The following is a 15,917-nucleotide window of genomic DNA, read 5'->3' as shown; positions in this document are numbered from 1 at the left end:
AGAGGATGGTATAATAAGAAAAAATGCTGAGAAATGAGACACTAATCTAATCTATTTGATTTTCAAAGAACAATTACACTTTACACTAATAGACGTTTCTGTAATGACAACAGAAAAGCAAAAGCAAGTCAAATAGTACAATGTCATTAATGCTGCAATAAGGATACAAATATGCTCAAAAAAGCACAAACATTTCCTCTGTAAAGCAAAATCAACCCAAAGAATTTTAATCAAAAATGATAGTCTTCTGGCATCTAATGGTGCTAATAAATGTGCTTAGTTTTCATTTGGTGATTCAATTTCTAGGATGTTGCTTTCACAAACTTAAATCCCAATGCACTGACAGTTCAATGCTGAAAATGCATTAATTAATCAAAATTTTGTCTAGTATATACAGTATTTAAAATTTCTTCTGCCATTTTGGATCCAAAACCTAAGTATCAGGAATCATGTTGCGACTACGATGAATAAAAATAATTCCTATAATGTGACAGAGACGGAGAGCTGCTGCCTCATTCCTCCAGTACACTAGATCTGAATCCTGGCCTAACCTCCATGTGAGTGATGCTTGCTTGTCTGCATGGGTTTTCTCCAGGAGTTTCAATTTTTGTATTTCATGTATGACAATGTTCGAGTAACTGACACATATTCTCTAAACCAGTTATTCTAGTTCTTTATTGTGGGAGGTTGGAGTGTATCCTGGCATCATTGCCCACAAAGCAGGTGACTATAAAATAGCCTGTGGTGAGTGAGGGTGTTTGAGTGATTGAGCTCAACAACCCAAAACGGGTTGTCTTCTGAAAACCTGTCTTCTGTGTTCTGTCTTATCCCTATGGCCCCGTTGACCAAATACTGGACAAGATGACTATGAAAACACTCAGGTTCAAATTTTCAACACATTTATGCTTTTTATCATAAACAGGGTATGTGTTATGGTCCTATGAAGAAAAAGGTGCCACTGCATAACAACACCAAAATACAAGTTTAAATGGTTGACCCAAGTGCTGAAAGTGTTACCAGCTGGAAAGGTATATGAAGAGTTAAGTGGTTAGTCACAGCATGGAAAAGTATAATTAATAATCGTGCTTTTACATAAATTTGAAGGCAGAGTTTTACCAAAAAAGAAATCACAAATAAATAAATACATCAAAAAGCTCTCCTTCAGGCAAGGAGAAAAATTACTTGGAATTACAAAAACCACCCTGTGATCTTTATTATTGAATTTGATTTTAAAAAAATCTATATGAATCAGTCTGTGTTTTAACAACACTAGGGGGCTTTGCTCGCCAACCCCCATGTTTGGTTTTCCAGATACACACTTCTTTGAATTGTTGCTATTTCATTAGTTTCACTTTTATTTCAGAAGTTCTGTAAAAACTAAATTTGGAATCCCAACATGCTGAATCTTTTAAATGAGGTCAGTGAGACATGTGTTTAATGACTTTGTCCCATAATTCAGGATAGGTTTCTCTGTTTGGAATTTCAGCACAGACAAAACGATCTACATCATCAGCAGTTAATAATTTTTTTTGCAAAGTAACCAATAAATGCATGTGAGGTAAAACCACGTTTTTGAAATTCTCTAATTTAAACTTCAAAGCCTTACAATATTTACATGCTTCTGACATATCACCTGTGTCCATTTATTCGATCTCTATACTTCTTTTCGTTATTTCTCCAAGTAATAATTTTTCTTTGTTTGCGCTAATGCAATGTTTAGTTTCTTTGTTTTGACACTGTCGTTTTTTTCTGCTTTCATATTCTGTATCTTGCTCTGCATGTGTTTCGTGCATAGGTTTTTTTTTGAGTCTTTTGAATTCCAGTTTTCATTATCTGTAACCAGCTCTGCATGTGATTGGCCCCCTTGTTTTTTAACCTCTTTATGACGTTTTACTTTGTTTTCTACTCTGTCTTTTATTTCTGACCTCGCTTTGTCTTCAATGATACCTGGTCCGTGGTGTTTATTTTCCCTTTTTTGAGTAATAATTTCCGTTTGTTTACGCTACTGCGATCTTTACTTTCTTTTTTTTATACTTTCTAATTTTCCTACTTTCATATTCTTTAACTTTCCCCACATGTGTATCACGCCAATGTTTTTTTTTTTGACCCTTTCGAATTCTGCTGCTTTCATAATCTCTAACCTGCTCTGCATGTGTAGAGCGTCAACATTTGTGAATGTCTTTATGAAGTTCTACTTTGTCTTTTACTCTGTCTTTTAATTCTGAGCCTGATTGGACCTGCTTTGTTTCAATTCCACTTGTTCTGGGCTGATAATTACTTTCCTTATTTTCTGAATTTGCACCTAGATTATTCTTTTTCTGTCTTTTTTCTCTCCAACGCTCTTGAGTCTCTTTTCTCCACGCTGCTTTCTTCATCGCTTAGTCGTTGACGTTTCATTTATAACGTATTGTCCTTATACGCTTTATATGCGCTGAGACCCTGGATCTGTATGTGCTCAAATCCTTTACACAATTGAGTGTTTTACTGCCCGTGGCCTCATTTGATATTGATTGTAAGTAGGGCATGTCTTGCAAGAATCTCATGTTCTACGTCATCGCAAGACAGTCCTGGGTCAATCTCTTGGCACAAAGTCTCATGTTTAATGTCCCCGCGTGATGCTCCGTGGCCAACCTCTTTCATCTCGTGGGTCTTTTAAGTGTCTTCACATCTGGTCTCCTGTCTTTCTCTCCCAGAATTTTTCTTATAATAGAGAGATAGGAATTTAATGTTTCTGAAACACTGGCCACTTCTCAAATGAATATAGTAGACAGACAAGATACCTGAGCAAGGAATGTGAAGTAAACTAAAGAGTGAGATAGGCACTCTGCTACGGCATTATTGTGACTATGGTGCATGCTTCTCTAAGATCTAAGCCCAGTGACATCAACTGATTCTGAATTTCAAAGCAATCTCATAACTGCCCCAAACAGTACTCGTTTATCACTGTCGGTGATTTACTGATCAGTCAGAAAAACAAACGTGACAAAAAAATTTTTCTTCACTCCCTGAAAATATAACATGACTCTAGCACCAAACAGAAAGCAGGCAGACTGAAGGCAAACATGGCATCCTCTTACTGGACTTGTATGCTAGCCATTTTAACTTCAATTGTGACTGCTTTACTATTCTTTTATTAATTTATTTGTGCTTTGGTTGCAACTGCAGTTCACCTTCCAAGATATAATCTCCTGTGTGCTTTACATTCACTTGAGAGAGAAATTAATAACACTATACTAGACTACTAGACTAAAGTTATAAGATCTTTATTGGCTGCCATTATTCATCAGACCAATTTGCACAAACTATTTGTCATATTAAGTATGTAGAGCACAAATAAAATCTCTTTTCTGACCATGGCTAAAGGAAGTCAAAACCAAACCTCAGAAAAATGTGAGTAAAAATAAAAGCATGAGTTTATGAAAGATGCAGAGAAGCAACTAAGAGCTCTTACTGCATCTGTTCTTTCAAATGTATTTTGAAAGAAGACAATATTCCATCTTTTTGCTTTACGATTGCAGTTTCTATTGTCACACATCACTAATAAATTCAGCTGTAATAAAACAGATTGTGTTTTAATTGAGGGGGTGGTATACACAAAATATTTCAAGTTTACCAAAAGGAAAAGAAATATGTTACTGGCAGGTTTATTCCAATAAACTGAAATTATTCAATGACTTGTTCCAGACCAGATAATCAATTATTAAAATCAATTTGCTCCCCCGAAATTAAATTTGTTATTTCAATACTCCCTCTTTCTCCTTCTACTAATAACTGACACACCACTGAGACTCTTGTTTCTCCATCCCTTTGGAACCACAAGAAGCTATGAATGAAGCATTCTACTGTGATCTGCAGTAGGTCAGATGGAGTGTCTTTGAATGACGCCTTTATGGGGTTAATATTTGTCACATGTACAGAATATACTGAAATTCTTAATTGCATGTATTAATCAACATGCAAAACATCACTATTCTCCACCACCATTATCAATACAAAAGAACACAAGTTAGAAAATGTATGCATGGTGTAACATTCATCTTGCACAATTACTCAGTTTTTGTAGATTTAGAGAAGATTAGAGAAGGTTTCAAAGTGTACATATATGAGCACATCGGAACAGATACAAGATGACAGGATCCTAAAAGTTAATTAAATTGTCTGTGACCACAGATCATCCAATGGTATTCAGTCCCGTTTTTTATTTTTCTACCAAATACCTTCAAGACAATTGAAATTTGGTCCCGTGATATCCCATTTTTGACTTTGCATGGAGGTATGCCTTTTTTATTACTTTATTTACTTTGGTAAAAAGTACATTACTTCTATCAAAATTAATGAAATGTAAGTAGTGTCTAATTGATAAGCTTATAAAAAATTAAATGTAATGTCTGTGTTTGCTTGTGGAGTCTCTGAAGGTTGTCACGATGTTCCAGTAATATTACTTGCTGCAGAAGAAACTGACAAGACTGTTAGAAACTGCGTTCCTTTGCATCGTATACCTGACCTGAGCCAATAAAGTCATCCACTGACACGCAAAGCAGTAGATTCTTCAGATAATGACACTGGAAATTATTGGATAGTCTTCTTCTGGATATTAATTCTGGTTTTGATTTACACATCACCCTGTTCCTTTCATTTGTTTTCTAAAACATGTACATTTATTTATTTGGCAGACACTTTTATCCAAAGCAACTTTCAACATTAGAGATACCATTGGTTACATTTGTTTTTGTTTTTTCCAGTTGGGCACAGTGGCGGGAGAAGTGACTTGCTCAGGGTCACATAATGTCAGTGGTGGGATCTGAACTCAAAACCTCAGGGTTTGAAGACCAAGACCATAACCACCGTGCTACTGCCTGCCAGTATACATGGAACATGCAAAAGGTAATAGTGTACTAAATAAGTAAGTTTCACTTTGTATACAGTTTTCTGAAAAAGACAGAAAAAAATATTCCTCAATTTAATATAACAATTGCAAAACTCACTAAAATGTGTTTGTAGGTTTTAGGAGTTTTGTTATAGAGGAAAACAAATTATATATTAATAAACCATTGACACTTTTTAGGAAGTCACTGTGTACTGGGGAAATTCCAAAGGATTGGAAAATGGCAAATATTATTCAGTTATATAAAAACGGTGAGCGGGTAGATCCAAGCAACTACAGGTCTATAGGCTTAACATGCATCACAGAAAAATTAATGGAAAGAATTATTAAAAATACTATTGAGCAATGTATTCCAAGAACAGGAGTTTTTTTGAACAGTCAGAATGTGTTCAGATGAGGGAGGTTGAGAATTATTAACATGCAGAAATTCTATGGAATTGCAAGAAACAAAAAGGTATGATCAAAGTGGAGCATATCATATTATTTATCTTGACTTTCAACAATCATTTGGTAAGGTGCCACATGAGAAGTTGGGGCATCAAAGTTGGTGCAAGGAACCTTATCAGAATTAGCAGAAATTAAGAGTCATCTCTCTCAAGGGTCAATGCTGGGACTGCTGCTGTTTTTTTAATATACTGTATATAATAAGTTTGGATAGCAATATAAGTAACAAGCTGGTTAAATTTGCAGATGTTATCAAACTAGTTGGATTGGCAGATAATCAAGAATCTGTTGACTCATCATTGAGGACCTTGTATAGCTTGGGCAGATTTGTGGCAGATGATATTTAATGTACAGAAATGTAAAGTTTTACATTAAGGAAGTAAAAATGTAAGGTATCAATACACAATGGGAGGTCTGAAAATCAAAATTACACATTATGAGAAGGATTTAGGAGTCATAGTGGACTCGACACTATCAACTGCCAGACAGTGTTCAGAAGCCATGAAAAATGATAACAGATTGTTAGTTTATATAGCAAGATGTCTGGAGTACAAGTTCAAGGAGATTATGCTCAAGCTTTATAACACACTGGAGAGGCCTTATCTTGAGAACTATGTGCAGTATTGGCCTCCAGGATAGAAAAATACATAGCGGTGCTGGAAAAAGTCCAGAGGACAGCAGCTAGGCTGATTCCCGGATTACAGGTGGTGAATTATGAGGAAAGATTAAAAGAGCTGAGCCTTTTGAATTTATGCAAAAGAAGATTAAGAGGAGACATGATTGAAGTGTTTAAAATTATGGAGGGAATTAGTACAGTGGATTGAGACTGTTATTTTAAAATGACTTCACCAAGAACATGGGGACACAGTTGGAAACTTGTTAAGGGCACATTTTGCACAAACATTAGGAAGTTTTTCTTATATAGAGAATCATAGCACACAAGGAATAAGTTACCAAGTAATGTGGTAGACAGTAAGACTTTAGGGACTTTTAAAACTAGACTTGATGTTATTTTGGAAGAATTAAGTGGATAGGACTGACAAGCTTTATTGGGCTGAATGAGCTGTTGTCATCGAGATTGTTTTAATGTTGTTCTCTGAAGCTTTGTTCACACTTTTGTGCTTACCTGTGTTCTTTTCTACTTAATACACATAATCTGTATCACACCATAAAAATCCATTTTCTAGAGATCTTTACTTACATATTAAATGACAGGCAGATGTTACCAAACAGAAACTTCCGTGAATGGCACAGATTTCACTGGAATTGCACAATTAGTTTTGCTCGTTATAGGGAAAAGATGTATCATTTAGAGTAAGAAACACTTTCCTCTGTGATAGGGGACTAATAGTAATTTTCTCTATCTATGCAGACAATATATAAATCATGGCTACATAATACAAAAAAAAAAAAGAAGAAGCATATTTTAGAAAATCACTATCTATACAGTAGAAGTATACATACACTGGAAGTTAAGAAAGGTCTATTGAAGTGTGTGGCTGTGGTTTTATTATATTAATAATGTCACGTGCGAATATTAAGGTAGAGCACCTATGATGGTATGTGTCACCTGCAATTTAAATTATTATTAAGCAGTATTTGTCACGGTTCAAAAAGCATAACATTTTATGTAACTATTCCCATAGTGGCCCATCTTAATCAGCATGGCAGTCTGAGATCAGTACTGTGAGAATAAAGTACACCATACATCTTTACTTTAATTTGCCTGCAAAGCTGTAAAAATATGAACAATTCTATTTATGGAATGAAAATGGACAGGAAATATCTGTAATATTCAGTAATGCTCTATATGTCATCCAAGAGCTGTTGTTCTGTTTGTCATTCAACCATTGCATTGAACAATCAAAATTTACGTGTTGTACAAAAGTAAAAAATAATTTCCGCCAGAGTACATGTAATCCACATTTGTCTATTATTCTAACAGAAGACTGCAGCACTAAAGCTTGTCTTTTTTTGCTATTAAGGTGCCAGCTTTGCACACCACTTAATGAGACTCACTTTGTTTAGTCAAATTCACACTGAGATGATTGGACAAACTTAGTATTCGGAACTAAAATTATTTTTCAGCACTTTCCATTCTTCTAGTGGCCAAAGGTAGCCAATTACATTGTCAGCATGCTAGAAAGTATGACTATCATTCAGTCTATGTACATTTTACTTGAGATGAAAGCACCATACATTTGGTTACAAATGGTGGCCTTCTGTTCAGAAAACACTACCTGCAGATACACTGCAAAAAAATTCATATGCAAAAAATAGACAAAAAAAACTTTAAATGGGAGTTGCTTTGCTTTTATTTAGTAAAAAAAAAATCTGCCAATAGGGTAAGCAAAATTTTCTTGACAAGTTTTTTTAAAGAAAGCTAAATAATCATAAATACACATTTTTTGATAAATCAATAATTCTTACAATAACTTCTAAATCTGGCAAGTTAAAATCTAGTAACTGGAAAAGTGCAAAAGTGTGTTAAAATCCACAAAGTACCTCTCTTTTAAAGATTACATTTCATACAAATTCTTTATCATGGTAACCCTAAAAGTAAATCAGAGATGATTCCAGAACTAACAAGGTTGAAGATGCATCTCCGCTTGAAGGAGAATACTAATTTATTACAGTGAACTCACTCACACACCCTGACACTCCCAGTCACATTTACCAGTCAAGCTTAAAACAAAGTGTTCTGATGGCGATGAAAAAAGAAAATCCAAAACTAAGAAAGAGCAGCTAAGATGAGTACACACACTGTAATGGTCATATGTAACAATTCATGTAACATTTACAGTATACCTAAAAATCATAAATAGCTAACAGACAGATAAGCAGCAGTTTCAATTAAAATAAGTCGAAGGTATTATTTACTCTGTTTGATCTGTACACAAGCAATAATTGATTTTTTATTCAGTAGCAGTTCTACCTGGATTATGGTCTGTATAATGGACCCGTTCTTTAAATTAGTTCAGAGACATACCATATGTATTCATGCCTCAGAATATTTTTAGCTGAATAATGGTAAAAAATGTATATAGATTTTATGTGGCTTCACAGATTTGCTGCTTATTATACACACTTTCGTGGTATGAGGTACAAAGAAAGTCCAGAGAAAAGTTGGGGTGCCAACTTGGCCACCCCATTTAATAATAAATCAACAAAAAAATGGCATTTGGCAGCAAAATAAACAGTCACTTGATAGTGTAAGCACAAATTAAAGATACAATGATGGCTCTTTATTAAGGATCTGTCTATGGAGCTCCATCCTGCAATCAATTTGGATTAAGACAGAAACACAACATTCCAGAAATAAATGCCTTTATGTGGTTTGGACCAGAAGAGGATTTAGTATCTTGGAAGAAGGACAGGGTATTCATTTGCCCACAAGGGCTGTCTTCTCAGAGCTACAGACCGAAGTGATAAGACTGTTAGAAACAGCTTTCCCTCTCCGTCTGGAGTGGCATCTCATACTTGATCCACAGACAAGCAAGCGTGAGAACACAATGACATCAAATTCAGGTCAATTTAATTTGGTACCGCTCTGACCACTTGTTCCAGTCCAAATTATACTCTGATCTTATTTGCATCCACTCAGATTATCTGACAGAGTCACAGATTGAGTAGGTATATAAAGGTTCATTTTAGACAATGAATTAAAGCATGTGAAAATATTACCAGTTGGTGAGTGGGGACCATACTCCAAAAGAGCATGTAGCTGTAATCCTAAACAAAATATCTGCTCATATTCCAAACTTCAGAAACTAACAAATACTTACCCGCGCTTCGCAGCGGCATAGTACTGCCTTAAAATTTTTATTAGGACGAAAATTAAACCATTTTAAACTGAGGGAAAATATACCAATAATTATTTGATAAGGATCCCTTTGTATGCCGCATTGTCAGTTCGGCCCTCCGGTTGTAATATGACCAAGCTGTACACTGAGCTTACTCTTGAGCATGCAACATACAGTTGGCCATATGAAAAGTAATCTTGTTTCAAATCTCACAGCTTGGATTGCTGCTGTCATAATTGGTTTGAGTTTCATGGTTTGTTTCAATTACGACAGTATTTGCAGGATTTGTGTTGAAGTGACATTCGGCCTCTGTCAAGCGTTGTAAGCATACAACCGGTTTCATCAATAACTTCGCATCCAGCTTTTGAGAGTTTAAATATTCATAAACATTAAAGTGTCCACTACTCAAATCATCACCTGTGAATCTAAGATGTTTAAGAGGCATTAGCGGTCGTCCAAAGGTGTAAAATATTTGGCCATTTCGGTACACTTGAAAGCGACAACTGAACAATTCAGCGGCAGCCATCAACTCACATGCAGAACCACAGGTGAAGGACTTAAGCATTTCACTCTTATAGTGCTCCTGTGTAGTATAATTATCTCCTGTGCCGTCATCAGTCCACACCTTGAACCTGTCCCAGTCAACCAATGCATAAGACACAATGTTCCTCCAGATATCAAGAGTGAGCCTAATATGGCCGTGCAATAAGTAACAAAGAGAATGGAAAAGGCAGGCGGCATCTCCAGGCATGGAAACCACTCGGCAAGTGACAGTTCTTTGATCGATGGTGATCATCTTGATAGACATGTTAATGGTGGTACGGTTGGAATAATAAAGGAAATGGGTACCTGAAAAATGTAAAGTAAGTCTAAAATACCTACACAATAACTATAATCATAATAAACGAACAATAAAACAGCAGAGAAACCGTGGATTAAATAAAAAGGCTGTAGTTATCAGCAGAGAGACGTGAATCCCGTGGTGAAGCAAGGAAGAGAATGTAGAGACCAGAGCAACGGGCAGCCTTATATAGGCAGGCTGCCAACAACGTGTGACCGAGCTGCAGGCTATGGACGTATATATGTAAGTAAGTAGGGCTCAGTTAGCGTTGGGAACCCGCGTACCAAATTTCTTGAAGATGGGCCCATAAGTAACAAAGACCGTTGAAAAGTTCAATGTGGTGGCTGACAGTGGCATCATACCACTGAAATAAGTACGTACATTGATTTCGGTTAGCGCAGGGAAGCCGCCTACCAAATTTCGTGAAGATGGGGTCTGCCTTCTTCCTACATGGAAAGTTGGAGAATTAGTGACGTTGGAAAGTTCAATATGGCGGCCGACCATACCACCAAAATAAGTACGTACATTGGTTTCGGTTAGCGCAGGGAAGTCGCCTACCAAATTTCGTGAAGATGGGGCCATAAACAAGAAAGTTCAACATGGCGGACATTGTCGATCGTTATGACTGTTACATGTAGAATTTGAAATGAAACCTGCTTAACTTTTGTAAGTAAGCTGTAAGGAATGAGCCCGCCAAATTTCAGCCTTCTACCTATACAGAAAGTTGGAGAATTAGTGACGTTGGAAAGTTCAATATGGCGGCCGACCATACCACCAAAATAAGTACGTACATTGGTTTCGGTTAGCGCAGGGAAGTCGCCTACCAAATTTTGTGAAGATGGGGCCATAAATAAGAAAGTTCAACATGGCGGACATTGTCGACTGTTATGACCGTTACGTGTAGAATTTCGAAATGAAACCTGCTTAATTGTTGTAAGTAAGCTGTAAGGAATGACCCTACCAAATTTCAGCCTTCTACCTACACAGGAAGTTGGAGAATTAGTGACATTGGAAAGTTCAATATGGCGGCCGATAGTGGCGTCATACCACCAAAATAAGTACTGTCACGCATGCGCAATTAGGAGACCGCGGATGGATCTTAAAACTCGTCGAAGGACGTTCGCCGGCGGGGAATGGCGGGGTACTAACCTTGTTTCTTTGTTTTACAGAACTAAAGACACTCCGCCATAAAGACCATGCCCGCAGTACGAACACGTCCGCCCTTCCTCCGCCATCTTCAATGACGTCACCAGTCCCATCATCCATCACGACTCCTTCCCAGCATTCCTGCACTTCCGGCTCCTCCCATATAAAAATGGCCATACTAGGCGTTGCGCATGAAACTTGTTTTGTTTATGTATGACCGTTTATTTTTCTTTGAAAAAAAGTCTGGAGTGTCGACAATATAAGGGGCCGGAAAACCCCAAACCTTTTTGTTGCCTCCTTTTGCATCTTTTACAGTATGCACATTGGTTTCGGTTAGCGCAGGGAAGCCGCCTACCAAATTTCGTGAAGATAGGGTCAGCCTTTTACTTACACGGGTAGTTGGAGTATTAGTGACGTTGAAAAGTTCAATATGTCGGCCGACAGTGGCGTCAAACCACCAAATTAAGTACGTACATCAGTTTCGGTTAGCGCAGTGAAGCCGCCTACAAATTTTGTGAAGATGGGGCCATAAATAAGAAAGTTCAACGTGGCGGATGTTGTCGACCGTTATGACCGTCACATGTAGAATTTTGAAATGAAACCTGCTTAACTATTGTAAGTAAGCTGTAAGGAATGAGCCTGCCAAATTTCAGCATTCTACCTACACAGGAAGTTGGATAATTAGTGATGATTGAGTGAGTGAGTCAGTGAGGGCTTTGCCTTTTATTAGTATAGATGATCAAAAAAAAGTGCAGTGAAGCAGCATTTTAGAATCTAAGAATCTATGACTTTTCACCTGGTACTACACTCAACACCCTCTAAAAAATATGTAACATATGAAGGGTGTTGTGCTGCGTTGAGGTAAAAGTCACATACGCTGAACTGAAACTTCACATTTACGTAGACTACTCAACTTCAAATTTAATTTTTATGTACCAAACAGACCAATCATCTTTCTTGCATGATGTACCAGTAACACTTTCTGTGCTGTTAACACTAGAATTACCAGAGCCTACAAGAAAACTCGTAAATCTGGCCCACCTTTAATCCATTTGCACCTCTCTGTCTGCGTCTTTTGTCCTGTAAATGTGCCGATTAAGACAAGCAGCCGGCTGTTCCATCCCCCTACCGTCACAGAATGTTGACAAAGTTCTCCCAGCTTGTGCCTTGTTTTCATTATCTGGCAGTGAAGTGCTGGAGTTTTAGAGTGGAAATAATAGATTGTTATTTGGAACACATGCATTTCATGTGTGTTCCGTTTCTACAATAATCTGTGTAAACACATTGTTATAACAGAAACCTTTTCATATTTTAGTAATAAATGTTACAAAATATAGGCATAAACTATAGAATGTGTGAAGCCTGAAGTCCAAAGATCAAATAAACACTTTCACAAAAGGTTCAAGGATGTTACAACAGCTTCCGTGGTGTAGCGGTAAGATTTCTTGACTTGTAATCAATAGTCCCAGGTTTGATCCCCACTGACTCCTATATTTGCTGTTTTCAGTAGTGAGCTGCTCTTTATTGTTAATATTATACAGTAAACACATACATTGGTTTGCATCTGTAACAGACCGTGTACATTTATAGTACTGTACTTGTAAAAGTTACAGTTGGTTTTTTTTTTTTCACTTTTATTCTCTCAGTCACAATCACGATACATACTACCACCCTAGGGATCTGACGCTGTTAGTTTTTATTTGAAACTGGGAATAACTGTAGATGTGAGTAGTGTTTTGAGGCAATGGAACTGGACATGACAAACAGAATAGATGAGAGTTAGTAATACTTCATCATTATTGTGTACTTACATTTTTAAACAAATATCTAGCAAATGACATACAATATAAACAGCTAATCAATAGCTCAAGTTCAGACATGCTAGGTTCAAGTAGTGAGTATTCAGCCTGAATATAAATGTTGAGACTGTTGAAACATCTCTTATATAAGCAGACAGATCATTCCAAAGCTTCAGGGCCCTGCAGCAAAAAGTTTGACTAGCCACTGTTGTTTTATTAGTACTTGGAGTCTTTAATAGACCAGTGTTGTAACTACCCCATTGTACACGCTGCCAACGGCAACAGCAGTATGGAATTTTTTATTAGAACCAGGGGATGAATTAAAGTTAGAACTAGCTGAGGTCATTACTAGAATGTCAGAAATGAATCTTTTTAAACAAAGTTAAGGATGTGAAACAGGAATAGTTGAGAACAAAATGGGGTCACATAACCAGTAAACTAGAAAGAGAATAACAAACTAAGAGAGTCTATTTGACAATATCCATAAAATGGGACGACTGCACAACCCTGACCTTTATACAGTTACACTGATGAAATAAAGCATCAAACACTCCCAGTTATCCTGCCTTGCAATAGCTTGGCCACCAAAATAAATAAGTGCTTAACCAAAATATTCATATTAAAAATGGTTGGAAAAAAAGAAAACCAATAATGGGAATGACATACACTTTGTAATTTATGTAATTATAGGTTTAGGTAAATAGGGCCTATGCCACCTTAACCTTTAATTGTAAGAGGAAGAACTTTGAAATCAGTCCTAAATTTAACCAGAAACAAGGGTAGAGGACTAACAATGGGAGCTATGCAGTCTTACTTTCTACTTCTATTTGGGTTAGTATTTCTAAGAAAAGACAGTGATTTTCATTGGCATAGCACTTGTTACTAGAAAACAGACAGCCTTATACTTACCTTTCATGTTTGTTAGTGTTAACATTTATGCCAGGAATGTATGAAAGCAAAAAAGTGCAATATTTTCATTTGCATTACTGGAGGACAATGTTAACATCTATCTTATTAAAATAGTTTTGACAGACGTAAAATAAAAATATTATGTTAAAGCCAAACAATATTTAGAAATCAAGGCCACTGAGCAAAACAAGCTCACCAATCCTATTGACCAGTATTGTATAAAATAACATCTAGTCGAGATTTGAAAGGCCATAAAATCCAGCTCTTTACCACACTTCTTGGTAATTTATTTAATGTGTTTATAGTCTTCATGTAATGAAAAAAATTGCTGACATCTCTTAAATTTCTCTTTAGAAAGTTTCTAATTGTGTCATCCATGTTCTTGATGAAGAATTGTATGAACAAATTATCTTCGCACCTTAATCATGTCACCTCTTAATCTATTTGCTTAACCTAAAAAAATGCTTTCCTCATAGCTCATACCTCTTATTCCTAGAATCAGCCTAATCACTCTTCTCTGGACTTTCTCTTGTGCTGCAGTGTCTTTTTTGCATTATGGAGAACAAAACTGTACATGTTACTCCATCTGAGGCCTCACTAGTGAGTTATATATATTAAGAATGACACCTGTTGGTTTTTACTCACACATCATGATATACATGTACTTTTAATTTTCAAACTTCTCACTGCATATTCAAATTGAACATTTTTACTTTTTACATGTCATACTTTACATTTGCTTACATTCAATTTCATGTGCCACAAGTCAGTCCATACCTGTGTTATGTTTAGCTCTCTCTGTAATAGTATAGCTGAATGTGCATTGTAGCATTAGCTGCGGACTTACTGTAACAAGCTTGTTGTTTATATTCTAATCCATATCATTTATATATTTTAAAATAAGCAGTGGCGCCAGCATTGATGCCTTCAGACAATTTTAACATTAATTAATTCCAAAACTGTTATTCTCATCATAACCTTTTGTTCCTGGTGTTTAAGCCAATTTTGTACCCATCTACATATTGAACCCTGAATTTCCACTTCTTTTATTTTCATCACTGGCCTTTCATGTGGGACATTATCAAAAGCCTTGAAGAAGCCAAGATGAACAATCATATGCACCTCTGTGATCATATGCTTTCTTTGCTTCCTCAATAAATTCCAGCATATTAGTTAAACATGATTCTCCGAGTATGCAGATTATTTACTAATACAGCTGTTCTTGACATGTGTTGCTCGATCTTTTCCAGAATAATTGCTTCCATTAATTTACCTGTAATCTACTTTATGTTTAGCTTACTGACCTATGGCTACTTAAATCAGGCCAATCACCCTTTTTATATAATGAGATCATATTCAATAGCTTCCAGTACTTAGGAATTTTCCCCAGAGATTTTTGGAAAAAATATGCATTAAGAGAAAACCACTGGTCCAGGGGCCTCATGTATAACGCCGTGCGTAGAACTCGCACTATAACATGGCGTAAGCACAAAAGTCGAAATGTGCTTACGCACAGAAAAACAGGAATCTGTGCGTACTCCAACTTCTACGTTCTTCCGTTACATAAATCCCGATCAGCGTGAAAACTAACGCTCGTGCACGCGCATTATGTAACGCCCCAAATCCTCCCAGAATTACGCCTATTTGAATATGCAAATCAATATAAATCGCCCTTAAGCGCAGCCTTCTGTGAAAAGACAATGGGAAAAGCACGGGGAAAATATAAGAATTTCAGCGAATACCAAGTGGAGGCAAAGGAAAAACATACTATTTGTTCAAATAAACCGTGGTATAATCAACAAAAGGAAGTTGATCGAGTGACATAGCATGTTGGAGAAACTTGAAAGCTCACGTTCACAAAATCGCACAGTGCCGGAAATAAAAACGAAGTCACATATCAAAGTTGCCGTGAAAAGAAGAGTTGTAAGCCCACTGTCTGAATGTCATATGAAAGTTTATTAGGGTACAGAGAAAAAAGGCACACGGTGGGGAAAAAGCACAAAATGTCAACTTCAATCTCGATATTTCCACTTTAATCACGTAATTTACTTTGTCATTTAGTAGATCATTATAAACTTCATCTTAAAATC

The sequence above is a fragment of the Polypterus senegalus genome, chromosome 14, assembly GCF_016835505.1.
Source record: "Polypterus senegalus isolate Bchr_013 chromosome 14, ASM1683550v1, whole genome shotgun sequence".
Lineage (NCBI taxonomy): Eukaryota > Metazoa > Chordata > Cladistia > Polypteriformes > Polypteridae > Polypterus > Polypterus senegalus.
The sequence above is the reverse complement of the archived record's forward strand: the minus strand, read 5'-3'. Positions refer to the sequence as shown.